Raw genomic sequence first — 14,750 nt, 5'->3', positions numbered from 1 at the left:
AGAAAATATCTAAAATTAAAAAAAAAAAAACTGGAAAAAAAAATCCCAGTGAGTTGGATTTGGGATTTCATGCACGAGCTGTCACTTTCTGGCAGTTACCAATAATGCTTAACAATAGAAATGGATCCACAGACCTCTCAGCCTTTATTTCCCCTTCAGAAGTGTAAAGTATTTTATAAATACTAAGCCAGGTGCTACTGGTTTAATTAATGACTCTGAGGAGTATGGCAAGCATGTGGAGGATTAGCTCTTACAGCCACCAGGCTATTGTTCATTGACCTAGAAGGGCTATTTACTAACTCTGGAGAGGGCAGACTCCTCTGTAGCACCTAAGAAGTCCTGAATTCTTTGTCACTCATGCTGTTTTTGAGGAAGCCATTTTTTTAAAAAGCAAATTGCATTTATACTCATATGGCAGAAGATTAGACAAGTTCAATCACCTTCATGGGTCAGTTTTACTTATTCTTAGGAACCTACAAATTGGCCAGACACTTTTGAATGTAACAGTACCCTCTTCTTATTTTTTCTTTTTTCTAATTTCCAAGCTTCCCTGGTATGATGTGTTGTTGTTGCCAAATTTTTATTTTTTCCTTCACTGACTTTTTTTTTGCTCATTTCTTAGAATTTTAAAGCATTTTCCCTAACATGTCTTTCCCATCCTTTCTTTTGTCTTCTTTCATTTTCTGCTTCCTCCATTTTCTGTTTTCTGAAAATATGTGCCTTGCCAGTTGTATTGATCCGTTCATTCTGTACCTTGTTGTTTGGTGGGATTTTGCTTCTGTGTGGTAGCAGATGGGGAGGGGAGCAGCTTTTGTTGCTTTAGTCTGTCCCTTCTTGTAATATTTCTTGTTTGTTTCGCCCTCCCCGGCCTTGCCTCTTTGATCTTCTACTTATCTCTAAGTCATTATATATGGTCATAAAAACATGCTATTTTCTTTTCCTGTTATAAGCTTTTTCAGACATTGAAAATAATAGACACTGGTTGAAACTTTACTATCAAAATAATTTTAAGTGCATATAAATATATATATATATATATATGTATGATGCACACACATGTATAAATATGTGTGCAATGTACACAGAAATGTACATAAATAAATGTAGCATTGCCTTTGCATTGATTGTGGCTCTAGTAGATAAAAGAAAAATTTGCTATCTGTGTACCAGTGGCAATAATAAAGCTACAAAACTCCTGAAAATATTGCGAGCATTATTAAGATTTATTTTTAACAAAACTAAGTATATTTTATAACAAAAGGAATGCTTCATTGAACTCACTAATATTATATATTGAAGTCAGAAAGTAACTTTTAAATTTTTGATCAACAGTAACAAATTGTATATGGCACACACATACAGTATTTTATTTACAATAAGGTAGGCCATCTATGATTGTATAACTTAAAACTCATATATTGACTTAGGCTACCAAAACGCAACCTTGAGAGTGGAGAAAAAAATAAATCAAATAGACAAGTATATGTAAAATAGGCTATTTAAGAGATAACTTGGGACATATTTTATTAGCTAATTTATGACCTATAGTCTGTTGGCAGAGGCCTTCTTCCTCCCTCTTTTTACTTAAACAGACCAGGAAGCTTGATGGTGTGCAGAGCTCACACCTTTATCTCTGAAAAGAGCTTGACTCGGGTCTGGAAATAGAAGTTCTCACCATTTTTCACTGATTTGATGTGACCTTCACCCAGGATCATTCTGGTTAGTTTCTTCATTATCTTCTGTCTACTAGCAAGTGATTTATTGGCAAGTATATACATTCTTAGACAAAATGAACTTATTCTCTGATTTGACATTATCAAGCTCTAGGTTCCTATTTTTTTTGCACTGTGATTCCTAAAACATCAAGGCTTGGAGTAATTGCCATTGCATGTGCTGACTGGAAGTTTCTATGAATTGGGTATTTCTGTTTTAATGTCAGCAAAGCCAAAACCAAGAGGGTCTTTAAAATGTGAAATGGTAGTCCCTCTAGGAGATATAATCAGATTTGAAATGAATGTTTTACAACACCCTTATATCTTTAAAGGCATTTGCATCAAAATGGGACATATAAGAGTAGAAATTACTGACGGCTTGGGAACAAAGGGAGTAGGAAGAGGAAGACAACCTTGCCAAACATGCCCGAGATTTCTATTTTAGATAACCAGCTTCCAGTCTTCTTACTTACTAACCCACCTCTCAGCTAAATCCCATCTAGAATGTACACAGCCAAATATCAAATATCAGAATTAAGAACCAAGAACAATCCAGTTACTTGAGAGGACATAGATAAAACTCACAATATTCCATCCAAATAGTTTAAAAAATAAAACGACAGACTGGAAAGCCTCCTACTCTGCACCATTTATTTCTATATGACAATAAGTATTTGTTGTATATAAAGAATTTGTTGTATATAAAGATCTTGTTGAGCAATTCAGACATTTTAATAATTCAGTGACTCATAAATGTGCCTCGTATCTGCATTTATGTGTAAGTGTAAGTGCAATTGTAAACATTCACTCAGGTCTAACAACAACAAAAGAGTTAAATAAAATGTGCCAAGAACAATGGGAAATGAAGGAGCAAGACAGTGGGAGAACATTGCTAGTGACTTGCATCTGGCAATGCCAGAACACCTGCCGAGAGGGAGTGCTAATATTTGTAATCTATAAAGCTTAACCCTTTCCTCCCCATCACCTGCTCATTCTCTGTGTTTCCTGTTCCTCTAGCTGTGGCTTTCACCAACTGACAACTTCCTTTCATAAGAATATTTAGAACCTAAAGAGAAATTGCCTGAGGCCAGAGAGTGGAATTACACATATCATAGAAAATTCTCCTGACAATGCTAGAAGGATAGACTGACAAAATCTTCACACAAATCCTGCGGTAAGCATGAAATTAATCATGTGCCCATTGGTTAGTGTTAACTCTTGGATTACACATCCCAAGTCTTATAGTCCTTTTACAAGTGATAAGGAACCTCAGCTGAAAATATCTAGCCTGTTCTTATATGGGATACCTTCATCTGAGACGAGGAGAATCTGGAATGAAAATGAAAGAATTCACTGAAGAACTGAAGGTAATAGCTTCCCTGTATTTTCACAAGGAGAAATCTTCACTTAGAAAAAGTTATAGTGTTAAGTTCTGTGCTGCCATGCCACCCTATACCATACCATATCATACCATACCACACCACACCACACCACACCACACCAAACCACCAAACCACACCACCCATATTCTATGCCCAGGAAATTACTAATCTCTTTTCAACTTGCAGCAGTAGTAAGCCTGTGAGATTATAATGTTAACTCCTGCATAAGACTTCTAAGGAAATGACTATCATGAACCTCTTTGAATTATACCACCAATACTTAATGCAGATGTTTATGATATAATTTTTTTCAAGATAGGGTTTCTCTGTATAAGCCTGGCTGTCCTGGAACTCACTCTGTAGACCAGGCTGGCCTCGAACTCAGCAATCTGCCTGCCTCTGCCTCCCAAGTGCTGGGACTAAAGGCGTGTACCATCACTGCTAGGCTTATGGCATAATTTTTAACATGTCCTCTGAGAGATTATACAGCTAGTGAATTGAACCGCAAAATTCAGCCTCAAAATTTTTATCTTTCCTATTCCACTGAGCTACAAATAATTCATCTTCCTTCCCAAATCCAGGTTAGAGAGCCTTATTCTCAACTTTAAGGATACTACAACTATTTCTATAGTTATGTAAATTAAATCTGCCCTGGAAGTTTTCTTTTGCATTTCTTTGTCAGTCACAACTTTCCTGTTCAATATTTAGTCACCTCCAATGATTTCAACTCTGAAATATCATTAAAATTGATCGCTCTTCACCTCTGCCACCACAACAAAAGTATATGTAGATATCTTCTTTCCCAGGCAGATTTCCTGTTTGATCCACACCAAATCACTCTGGCATCCCTTATATATGACCCGTTTTCTATGTTGCTGTCAATGTCGACTTTTCCAAAGACAAATGATAGAAGAGTATCTACATAAATACAAGTTCCATTTAAGCCTTAGTCTGTAAGGTGATGAATATTACTATAAGGATATTGAGTATTCTCTTTGTACCTAAAATTTGAAACTACTTAAGAGGTTTATCTCACCTATAGTTGCTATTTTATGGGTGGAGATGAGGCAGATTCAAATTAAATATTCCTTCTAAATATGCCTAAAGGAGTGCTTTCAATAAATGCAGAATGAAGTGATTCTACTATAGATTCATTTTTTCCTTTCTTAGGGACATATAATTATAAAAGAAGGTGTCAGAAATTTTGTGAAAATAATTCTAATATAGGGGGCACTTGATCTACATTTGGTGAAGCTGTACATCTTCTTCATCACTCAAGAATCATATGGTCCCCAATTGCCTTAATAAGGAGGGAAGTCTTGCTAAGGCATGTCAACTCAATTGGGCATACTCTGTCTTGGGAGCCATATCAGATTAAATGTTTTCTTTTCCTAGGATGAGTTGTCGTACATGAAGATCTTGGAGACATGATACCATGAGAAAAGACAACCCTAGAAACCCCTGAAAAATCACTAATGAAGCCAGGAAGACTTTTTTTTTAAGGAAAACCTTTTGTTGTTGTTTTTATTAATTTTCTAACTTTTCCTTTCCTGTTGTTGCTTTTGGAAAACTTTCAAGCTTTTAAATTAATAGACATGAAGTGAGGATTTTTCTTTCCTTATAAAATATGTGACTTTGGGAAAAAACCTTCAAAGTTAGAAATCTATATTCAGATAACATAAACTACTATAGAAATTATTAGGTAAAGAGTCTTAAACACAAAACATTACTAGGTGTAATGGCTATTCATGGTTGTCATTATCTGAAATTAACTAAATTCCAAATGGTTAGGTATACCTGTGAGAGATTTGTTCGTAATTAAACCATTTGAAGTGGGAAGACCCACTCCTATTCTGGATCTTTGAGATGGGAAGATAAACCTTTTATGCAGATCTTTTGAGGTAGAAAGATCCACCTTTAATCTGGGCCACACCTTTTTCTGGCAAGCTATATAAAGAACATGGGAGAAGGAAGTTTGCTTCCTCTTTGCTTGCTTGCTTTACCTCTCACTGGTAAGCCTATTCATTTATTAGCATTAGAACCTACTTCTTTAGGTTTCTGGCATATATTGAAATCCTGCTGGGACATCCAGGCTTTTGGATTCAACAACTTCTAGGACTTTCCATTAGTAGACAACCATTTTAATACTAGCTGCGTTACAACCTGTAACCCACTCTAATAAATTATATATACATATATTATATACAATTATATATATAAAGATATTCATTCTATTACTTCTGTTTCTATTGAGAATCTTAACAATTTACAGTTAACACAAAAGAGCAAAAAGGACTTAGTATAGACACTAGAAGATTCCTCTTGTATCATGAACCACAATTTTTAAATTACTTAAGTGAGCTATCAGTGTATTCCTGCTTCTACTTTTTCAATCCTACCATTTAAGGGAAGATGCATAATCTACCACCTCATTTCAGAACCAACAAATATGAATTGACTGACTGTATGTTTAGCATTATATCACATGTGTCCACAGACAAGCATTTTTATCATATATAAAATGATAAAGTACACATGTATATACCAAGAGATACCTGACTAAATCAAATCCCCAAAAAGTTTAAGTCACATGGCCCAACACACTGTCCAAAGCTTCCGAAGAAACTTAGGAAACACTACCATTGTTTTGTTTTGTAACTTTGAACCAAGGCTATCAGTTAGAGTAAATTTGTTATCTGCTCTCTGGTAGTTTACACAATGCTTTGTTTCCTAAGGCAATACATGATGAGTGTGCCAGTGTGGATATAAATAACTACACAATTAGATACTCAAGGGGGAGAATAATTTTGGCTTAAATAGCCAAGTCCTCTGTTGCAGAATAATACCTATAAATAATACAACATTTCCTGGCTCAAGCACTTTGACAAAAATTCCAATTCTGTCACGTGTTAAAACTCAAACTGTCAAATTGAGGAGGTTCTGCTTAATTTCATTTCTGTCTCAAGTTGAAACGAGTGAAAAGCAACCCACAAGAGAGTGTGAGCATACTCTGTCACACACAAGTCAAGGCATCCTAAGAATGCTGTATTCCCCAGAGCATTGGAGTCTACTTTTATTTTTCTTTTAAAATGAAAATTAACATCAATGAAACCCTTTCCATTTAAGGTATGGGTTCACATACCTTATGTATATGACATAAGCTCCTCACAGCAGCTGCTCTTTTTACTTCACAAGAAGTGTTACTAGAACTGGTACCTTAATGACTTCCCAGTGGTGCTGAACCAGTATCCAAAGCTCTTGTGCTACCTAGTGTTCTAGGAATGCTTCTTCTCAGTGTTGTGTTCTAAGAATCCATGACAACCCAAGAAAAAGCAGTTCATTTTTTATTATCTATTCAGGGAATTGAATCTAGGGTATTATGTATGCTAATCAAGCTCTCTACAAAAGAACCGAAACCAAGAATGACATAGTGGTATTGTAAATACATTAACAAAATATAAAGTACTTCAACCCAGTAGCACATCAGTGCAGTGATATTAGAGTCATTTCTTTCCTTTGTCAGCACATGAAACTACTTGGCATCCACTTGGCATAGTCTTATGTGGACCTTATTTGGTTATTTAAATCCTTTCACCATGTCAGTTAACTGTCCAGCACCTATCAGTGTATTGTACCCTTGAGATAGAAGCTCTGACTTACAGATTGATCAGCATAACAAAGTGAGTAAATAAATGACTCAGCATTAAACTACATTTCACATGCTGTATACCATTCATATTATGAAATTTCTCTTTACACGGATGTTATTATCTGTTGCATGGAGAAACAGTTCAAGTTCATCTGTCTCTTATAGGCACGCCTTTCCTTCAGAGTACATAGCACAGGACTTCAGAATGTGCTTGATCATTATTTGCTAGATGAATGTTATGGGATTTAATAATGCAACTTTAAAAAAATAGTAATTGATGTCAAATGGTAGGCAGATGAAGACTGAAAATATCAACCAAAAAGGATAATAATAGAAGCAATAACTGAATGCTAGCTACAAAAACAAACCAACAAAGGCTGGAATAATACACACACATACACTGGGGAAGAGGAGGTAGAGGAAGAGGAAGAGGGAAAGAGAGGGAAAAAAGGGAGGGGAGAGGGAGAAAGAGAACATGTGTGTGTGTGTGTGTGTGTGTGTGTGTGTGTGTGTGTGTGTGTATGTGTTATACTAAAAATCCATCTGAAATTAAGTGAAGTAGACAGGATTTGAAAAGTCCAATGATCTAAGAGAAGATAATAAAAATTAGAATACTTTTTTCTTGAATCCCAAGGCAAACAAATTTGTAGCATTTTGATTTGCTTAATCAATATAATGGGCCTGAATTGTCATTGGCAGCTTCCTTTATACATTATATCAAGTATAGAAAATGATCAAATTCGTACAGTATATTAGAAAAACAGAGGTATAGAAATCATCTTCAAGGTATGTTGCATCCAAATACAGCTTGGTGCCCAGGATGCTAAGAAGTATGAACAAAGCAGTCATATCTGAAACCCACGCATAGCAGTGCTAGGCAACCCATCTACTAGCCAGCTTTTTCTTAAAGAATTCGACCTGAGATAACAAGATGCCATCCAAAAAGAGGCATTAGTAAGTTTGCATATCACACTTTAGGAAGTCATAATTCATGAACACATTGAAGTTCTTACATGACCTATCTTCCCCATCCCCAGCAGTCAGGATCTTTTTAGCCTTTTTTTTTTTTTTTCAAAAACCAGGAAATCTACCGCCATCTCATCATTCTAAGGATGCTGCTAAATGGTTGCACTTTTCACACCAGAACATAGCACCGGTAATGTGGAAGTGTTAATGTAAAACTAAAGTTTTATATAGTTTTATATAAAAACATCCTAACTGTCTTCTATCGGAGGATAATTTAGACACTAAATGACTTTAATCTTCAAGAAGGAATCCACATGGAACTTTGATAATGCTAAAGTGTCCCACTCCATAATCAGTATTGTTACCCCTAAATGAACTTTTGAGGAGCTTGAGATGCACATATTCTACAGCTAATACTTCCAATCATCTGCATCAACCCATATGTCACTGGCAAAGAAGTTAAATGCAAAATTCAAAATCCTTATGAAGACCCTCACCCTCTGTAGCCCAGGAGACTTTTATGTCTTCCTGGCTATAGATTCTCTTGGCTGTTAATGTAATCAGTATGTAATAACAATGTACACATCAACTCACAGGATAAATGGTAGACATGCCAGTTGATTTGGCTTAGGGCCATCTAATTGGCAGCATGGTGAGACAACCTGGTATTAAACCATCTGTTATTAAGCGTGTATTTTAAAATAGTGTTTTGTGTCTCCTGGGTTAGTTACTCCCACTGATGTGCAATATTAACACTCCATTTTTTTCCTAGTAGCAATGTGCAGATAACAACTTTAAACATTTGTATTGTTCCCTCACAGCCATGCTATTTTTTTTATTTAATAAAATGTCTCCCATAGGTTATACTCTTCTTTTCCACTTATTTCTCATGACAGTGAACAAGCAGCATTTAAATTGTGTTACTAAACATGGTTGTATTGTTTAGAGTGAAGGACCCTAATGAAAATTGGCCAGAGCTTTTGTTCTTAGGAATAGTCAGATGCCAATCCAACCTGTTTTAAGACAATAACCTCACTACAAGCAGAAGAATTAGAACATGATTTTCAATTATCAATAAAAAAGTGATTATTCTGTCAAATCTGATTTGAGTACTTTCCTTTATATTGATTTAGGAAATTAATAGCCTATTATTGCAAATCTGCAACCAGGTCTTCATTGCCACCTGTTGCAGTCAGTAGCACAATCCTATAACACTAATTTTTAGGATAAAGTATTGCGCATGGCAGAAAAAAGACAGCATTCATTTGAAAGATGAGCAGTCACAATATTTATCAAAACTATCCAAAGTTACACAAATCAATAAAGCAGTTTCCCTTACAAAAATAAAATTTACAAATTTCTACCTTTCTTTAAATCACTTTTGACAAGTATGAAAAGTAGTTTTCATTTCAAAGATTTTACCTATGCCTCTGAAGTTGGGAAAAATGGGTTTTTCAAAATTCCTTTCACAGTTGCCTTTTACATTTAACTGTTCCCAAATATAACTAAAATTTCCCTGTAAGTTCGCTAAGTACTTTCACATACCCATATTTAATTACAGTCAGACTGGGAGTTTTATATAGAGCACAGCCAATTTTTAACTCAATTGACCACAGTGTCCTTGACATAACGCCGTATTTATCACTTGCACCTTATATATAAACAGGCACATTCTGGTTGTCAAAATACAAAAATAAATTTCTCTATGTGTCTAGAACAAAGGAAGCAGCTCTGCTGCTTTCTCTCCTCAGTGTCTCAGAAGGTGTCCTTTATTACATATACAGGATGCAAGTATTTTGCTCCTCGGGAATGAAAAATGATACTTCAGCCTGCCTTGTTTAAAATGATAAATCCTGTTTCTGCAGACTATCACCCTGCCTGTGGATTTAAGAATCCCTCTTAAATTTACTCTTACTTCCTTGGGGACTCGGCATTCCTGTGAAAGCACCCCCAAACTCATCTGCACTGTTTCAGAGTGCAAGAAAGATGAGAAAGTTTGCTCTTCACGATGATCTGGAAACTCTTGCCCAGTTTAAAAATTAAGAAAGAAAAGAAAAAATACTTTCTGGAATGTCTAAGGTGCTAGGATTATGGCCTCAGTGGATTTTTGATGTGCAAAGCCCACAGAGAGAGTTGGCTGGAGGTATGGGGAAGCATTGTGCTTGTTCAGGAAGGATCTGGGGGTTAGAGGCTGAGCAATGCCTCTCCCTCTGCTTCCTGGGTGAGAGCAGCGAGGCGTGCCCCTTAGCAGAAGCAAGCAAAGAGAGAAAGAGAGAGAGAGAGAGAGAGAGAGAGAGAGAGAGAGAGAGAGAGAGAGAGAGAGAGAGAGAGAGAGAGAGAGAGAGAGAGAGAGAGAGAGAGAGATCGAGCAGTAAGACTCACCGGCTTCCCCATTTTTCCCAGGATCGCAGGTTTGTTTCTCAGTTGGGATCTGGAAGAAGCAACCCTGTGGGTCCTCCAAGGAGGCTGCTCGGGGGGGGCAAGTACAAACTCTGCTCTTCGCCTCGTATCAGCTGAATGGCTGGGGCGTTCAGGAAGCTTGCTCTGTCCAGCTGGGAATCGCTCCCCCTCTCCAGGGTGTGTGCTTACATGCCTCTCAGTCAGAACAAAAAAAAAAAAAAATATGCCAAACTCAGGTCAGCCTAACAGGTTTCCTTATATAGGTAAACATGAATTGCATTCCTGGTGAAAGAAGTTAACTAAGAACCCCGTAACCTAGTTAACTCTATACATGCCAGAAGGGCTCAGTCAATTGGCCTGCAGAGGGTTTGGTTGGAGTACAAAGGGATTTGTGGGATTTAATTAAAATCATCTTTATCCTGGCAGTCTGCAAAAATTGGCCCTTTTAGTGTAACTGGGAGTTAACAGCTAGCATTTTATACCATGCACTGGCCAACCCTAAATTATCTGAAGGCATTGTAAGGAGAAAAAAAATCAAAGTCTAAGATATCATAATTTGTCTTTCACGATTTTAAAAACAGGGCAATTAAGTTTGAGATTATTTTCGAAGGAGTAAAACATGTGACAGAAAGGGAATGAGAAGAGAATAAACTTCCACAAAACAAGGTATAACTGCCTTCTTTGAGCCTAGCAACTAAGAGTTATTCAACTTTCCCAGGCCTTTAGTAGATAATAAAATATAGACATTTGATGTTTATTTGCTTTGCAATACAGTGCTTACTACTGTATTTTTGATCAGTGAAATATCAGATAATTATATCTATGGCAGTAATAATACTCCATACCCCACATATTAACACATTATTTGATTGATTCAAAAAGAAATATAAAATTTGTGAATTTGTGTGATTACTTGAAAAAAAGTCCTAAGCAATTTCACAGATATAAGAAGATAAGAAATACATTTTTGGGTGAAATCAATAGACGGAAGAAGGCCTAACTCAAGTTTGAAATATAGTTTAAAATATGACACATGTAGATTTTCTAATACTTGGCTCCTTTCTCTGTACTTCTGTCTCCTGGTAAAGTAGTAATTTCTTTTGTAAGATTCTCCTATGTTTTAATGTAGATGAAGACTGTCTAACAAGTATAAGCAATCTTTTAAAGAATCACTTGGTCTTATTGTGTCCACCAGCTGACTGCCCCTTGAGTAATGACAACCTTATTAAAAATACCTTAGTGCTGTTTTTGTTCCCCGCTTCAGAAAGAGAATGGATGTTGCCATGCCACCAAAGTCAGCACCAATGTAAACTGATCAAAAAGAATTCCACTAATTGAACAGTCAAGAAGAATAACTAAACTTTGAACAACATTTCACTCTGAGCAAAGGCAATCACTCTTCTTATCTCTGTAGGAATGCTGTAAAGTGTGTATTCTTTCCTTTTCACAATAATCAAATGGGATCAGAAAGGTAAAGTGATTATCCCCCAACATTTCAGGATCAATATGGGGTAAATCCCGTTCCCCAGATCTTCTTGAATTTAACTCCAATGTCATTTATAATAAAAGTCAATTGTAAGAAACAGAAAAATATTAAAATGGCACTTTCCCATGTTCAAATTTATTTTTGATACTAATATGTTCAAGTAGTTTGAATATAAAGTACAAATTGATTTAAGATAAAAAATATTTTCCATAAAGTCATAATTTATGGATAAGATGACTGCAGTTTGAATATCTCCAAACTGAGTATAAACTGAGATCAGAAGTATAGTTTCATTGAATGTGAGTTTGGTTTATAAAATACTATAAAAATATGACTTTGAAAGTATTGTACAATTTTCTTGATTCTATTCACAGAATCCACAGCCTTGTTATATCAAGTTAAGACTCATCTTGATTCCTCCATTGGAAGGCATGTTAGTGTATTCTCTATATTGCATTTTCACTAATATTTAAAATTTGGTGCCACTCCAGGTAAATTGTTTTTATTAATACAGTCTATACTGCACTCTTTATGTACTCATAATTCCCACTGAAGCAAGTAAAGTTTAAGCAGGAACTTTAGAATGTATCAACATGTTGCTACAAGACAAAGAATGCATTTTTCCCCAGGGGTGAGTAGAGCTTTAAATGTCTTAAGCTGGCCTCCAAATTTATTCCTGAAACTCTTAGTAAACAATTGTTTAGGTTTTAAACACAAAATACTATAGACTATAATTATTGAATTAGAAGTTCAAGATGAAATTAAGATATTGAAGTAGCTTATTTCAAAGAGGGAACACAAGCCTCTGTGAAATCAACTTTGATTACCTGAAGAAATTGTTTGATAAAAGCTTGGTTACTGAGGCAGTACTGAACCTAGCCATAGAGGACCTCAATGAGAGAATACTTGCAGTTGAGCAATTACACCATGCCAAAAACTAAAACAAAATTGCACTTGTGGAAAAGTAAATAAAATATAGGCCTTACTTGAAATGTAGAAAATACCAATGTGATCTAAAGAAAATATCAGGGGATAGATTTTTGAAATTCACAACGATTTATATCTAATGAGCAGCTGAGCCACATTTCAAACCTTGGCCCACTGGACACTGGAATGCTTGCTATTTTTACTTCATTCCAAGTATGCCACACTATTCAAAGAATGGTAAATGAGTTAGTGGCAGAATATGCATCAAATTAACTCTACTTCTTGAATGTATGACTTTGGGCAAGTTGCTTAAAATTTATGACTCTCACCTACAAATTGAGAGCAAAACAAAAGAAAAACAAATAGTTCTACATTTCACAGATTTCTAGAAGTATCTCATGAGATTTCATGTCAACAAATCCATATACACTACTGATGCTTCTTTTAGCCCAGCCTTTCATCGGTATTCTTCGTAAACAATTATAAGCAAGCTATACATATGCTAATCATGGAACTAGCCAACTTGAAGGAAATACTATTTACATCTATACTCTGCAATGTCAAACTGTAACTCGAGTGTTTTACTGAAGATCTATATAAATACAGGAATATTACTAAACAGGTTCCATTCATATTCCCACTCTCACTATAAATAATTCAAGTATTTTAACCAAATAAAGGCTGATCTTGCCATGACAAAACCTGTAGAACTAACCTGACCCAAATAAATTATAGCAGAGAAGAGTAAAAATATAACTCAGTAGTCATATATCACAATGATATCCTATTTTTAGCAGTTGAGAAAGGTCAATTCAATCAAACAGCATATTGGCCATGCTACAAAAGTTGGATACCCAGTATACTTTTATTAATTATGTACAAAAATATTTTAAACATTCCTAAATCTTATGGTCTCAGATAATTAAAAATATATATTTAATTCACTGTTGTGCCAAATAATAAATATTTTCAAGTTTTGCTAGAAAAACTTCTCTCTTGTATTTAACTCAACTCTGCTATTAAGCAGCCATATAATATATAAGTGAAGGTGTCTGCTGGCATGCTAATAAAACTTTGTTAAGCAAATTGGGCAATGGACTTTGGTGATATACAGACCCTTGTTTTCTGCATTATAAGTCTTTCAGAATAATAAAGTATCCAAAATGATTGCAAATGTCATGAATGCAGGAGAGATCCAATTTTGCCATTTTATTCTGGCTTTTGTTTTTTTTTGCAATGCTTTCTATAGTGGTTCCAGTGAGTAAGCTGGTTAAATAACATAAATTGAATTAATCAAAATAGCACTACTATAGAAAAGTCCTAATATATTCCAAATAAATTGTAATAAATCATTCTTGAAAGTGTCATGATTCAAAATATATTTTACCTTTCCATTTTGTCAAATAATTATCAATTATATTTTTCTTGAAGAACAAAATATTAATTGTCAGAAAATATGAATAAATAGAAGAATATTATAATGATGAGATTACAAAGAAGAAAATCTTAGAAAGCAGATATATTCACACAACTCTTTTACTGTTTTTTCCAAGTTCTTTATAATTACCCACGGACAGTGAATCAAATGTCATCTTTAAACACTGGTGAAGATGGGGACAAGATGTTACTTGTCCAATGTCAAGATAATGGTGAAGGAGATGGAAAGAACTAAATACCTACAGTTTCCAGTCCGAGAGTTTGATAAATGCCAGTATGCAATGGCATAGACACAGAAATGCATTGACTAAGAAGTATTTCCTATAAAAGGGAGAGTGAGTAAAATAATAAACACAATACTCACATGTGGAGGATGTGTGTTGTGTCCTTTCTTATATTCTTTGATGTTTTCTTACATTTCTATAATGATTTTTAATAATTTTCACACATATACCCATTTTCCTCTCATCTCCTCCCTGACTGAAACTCTTTTCCTCTACAAGAAACTTCTCTACTTTCATATTTTTCTACTTGTGTGTTCGATTGAGTTTAATTATTTGAGGGATACTGCAAGGAAAGCCCAGGATTCCATGTCATCCCCTCCCTCAATGGTCTCCAAAGACTCCACAGGCTTTAACTAAATCTGGTTCATAGTTAAGCACACACTCCCCCTTTTGATGAAACTCTGAATACAGAAGCATGGATAAATATTCAAATCCTCCTGAACCTCAATGATGACCATTTCTATGAATACTTTTACTCTCAATTCTACTGCAAAATAGTGGTACTTC

General features: G+C 35.2%; 1 protein-coding gene across 1 annotated transcript in view; it reads right to left on the bottom strand.

The window, feature by feature from the left end:
- Positions 1 to 10,527, bottom strand: part of Mid1 (midline 1) — a 363,560-nt gene extending 353,033 nt beyond the window's left edge. Inside the window, exon 1 of the mRNA XM_031371498.1 lies at positions 10,092 to 10,527. The gene's annotated coding sequence lies outside the window, so the exon portion shown is untranslated. The remainder of the gene's footprint in view (positions 1 to 10,091) is intronic.
- Positions 10,528 to 14,750: the final 4,223 nt, after the last annotated feature.

Source organism: Mastomys coucha, chromosome X (assembly GCF_008632895.1).
Source record: "Mastomys coucha isolate ucsf_1 chromosome X, UCSF_Mcou_1, whole genome shotgun sequence".
NCBI lineage: Eukaryota > Metazoa > Chordata > Mammalia > Rodentia > Muridae > Mastomys > Mastomys coucha.
Note: the sequence above shows the minus strand (reverse complement) of the source record. Positions and strands in the feature narration are given on the sequence as shown.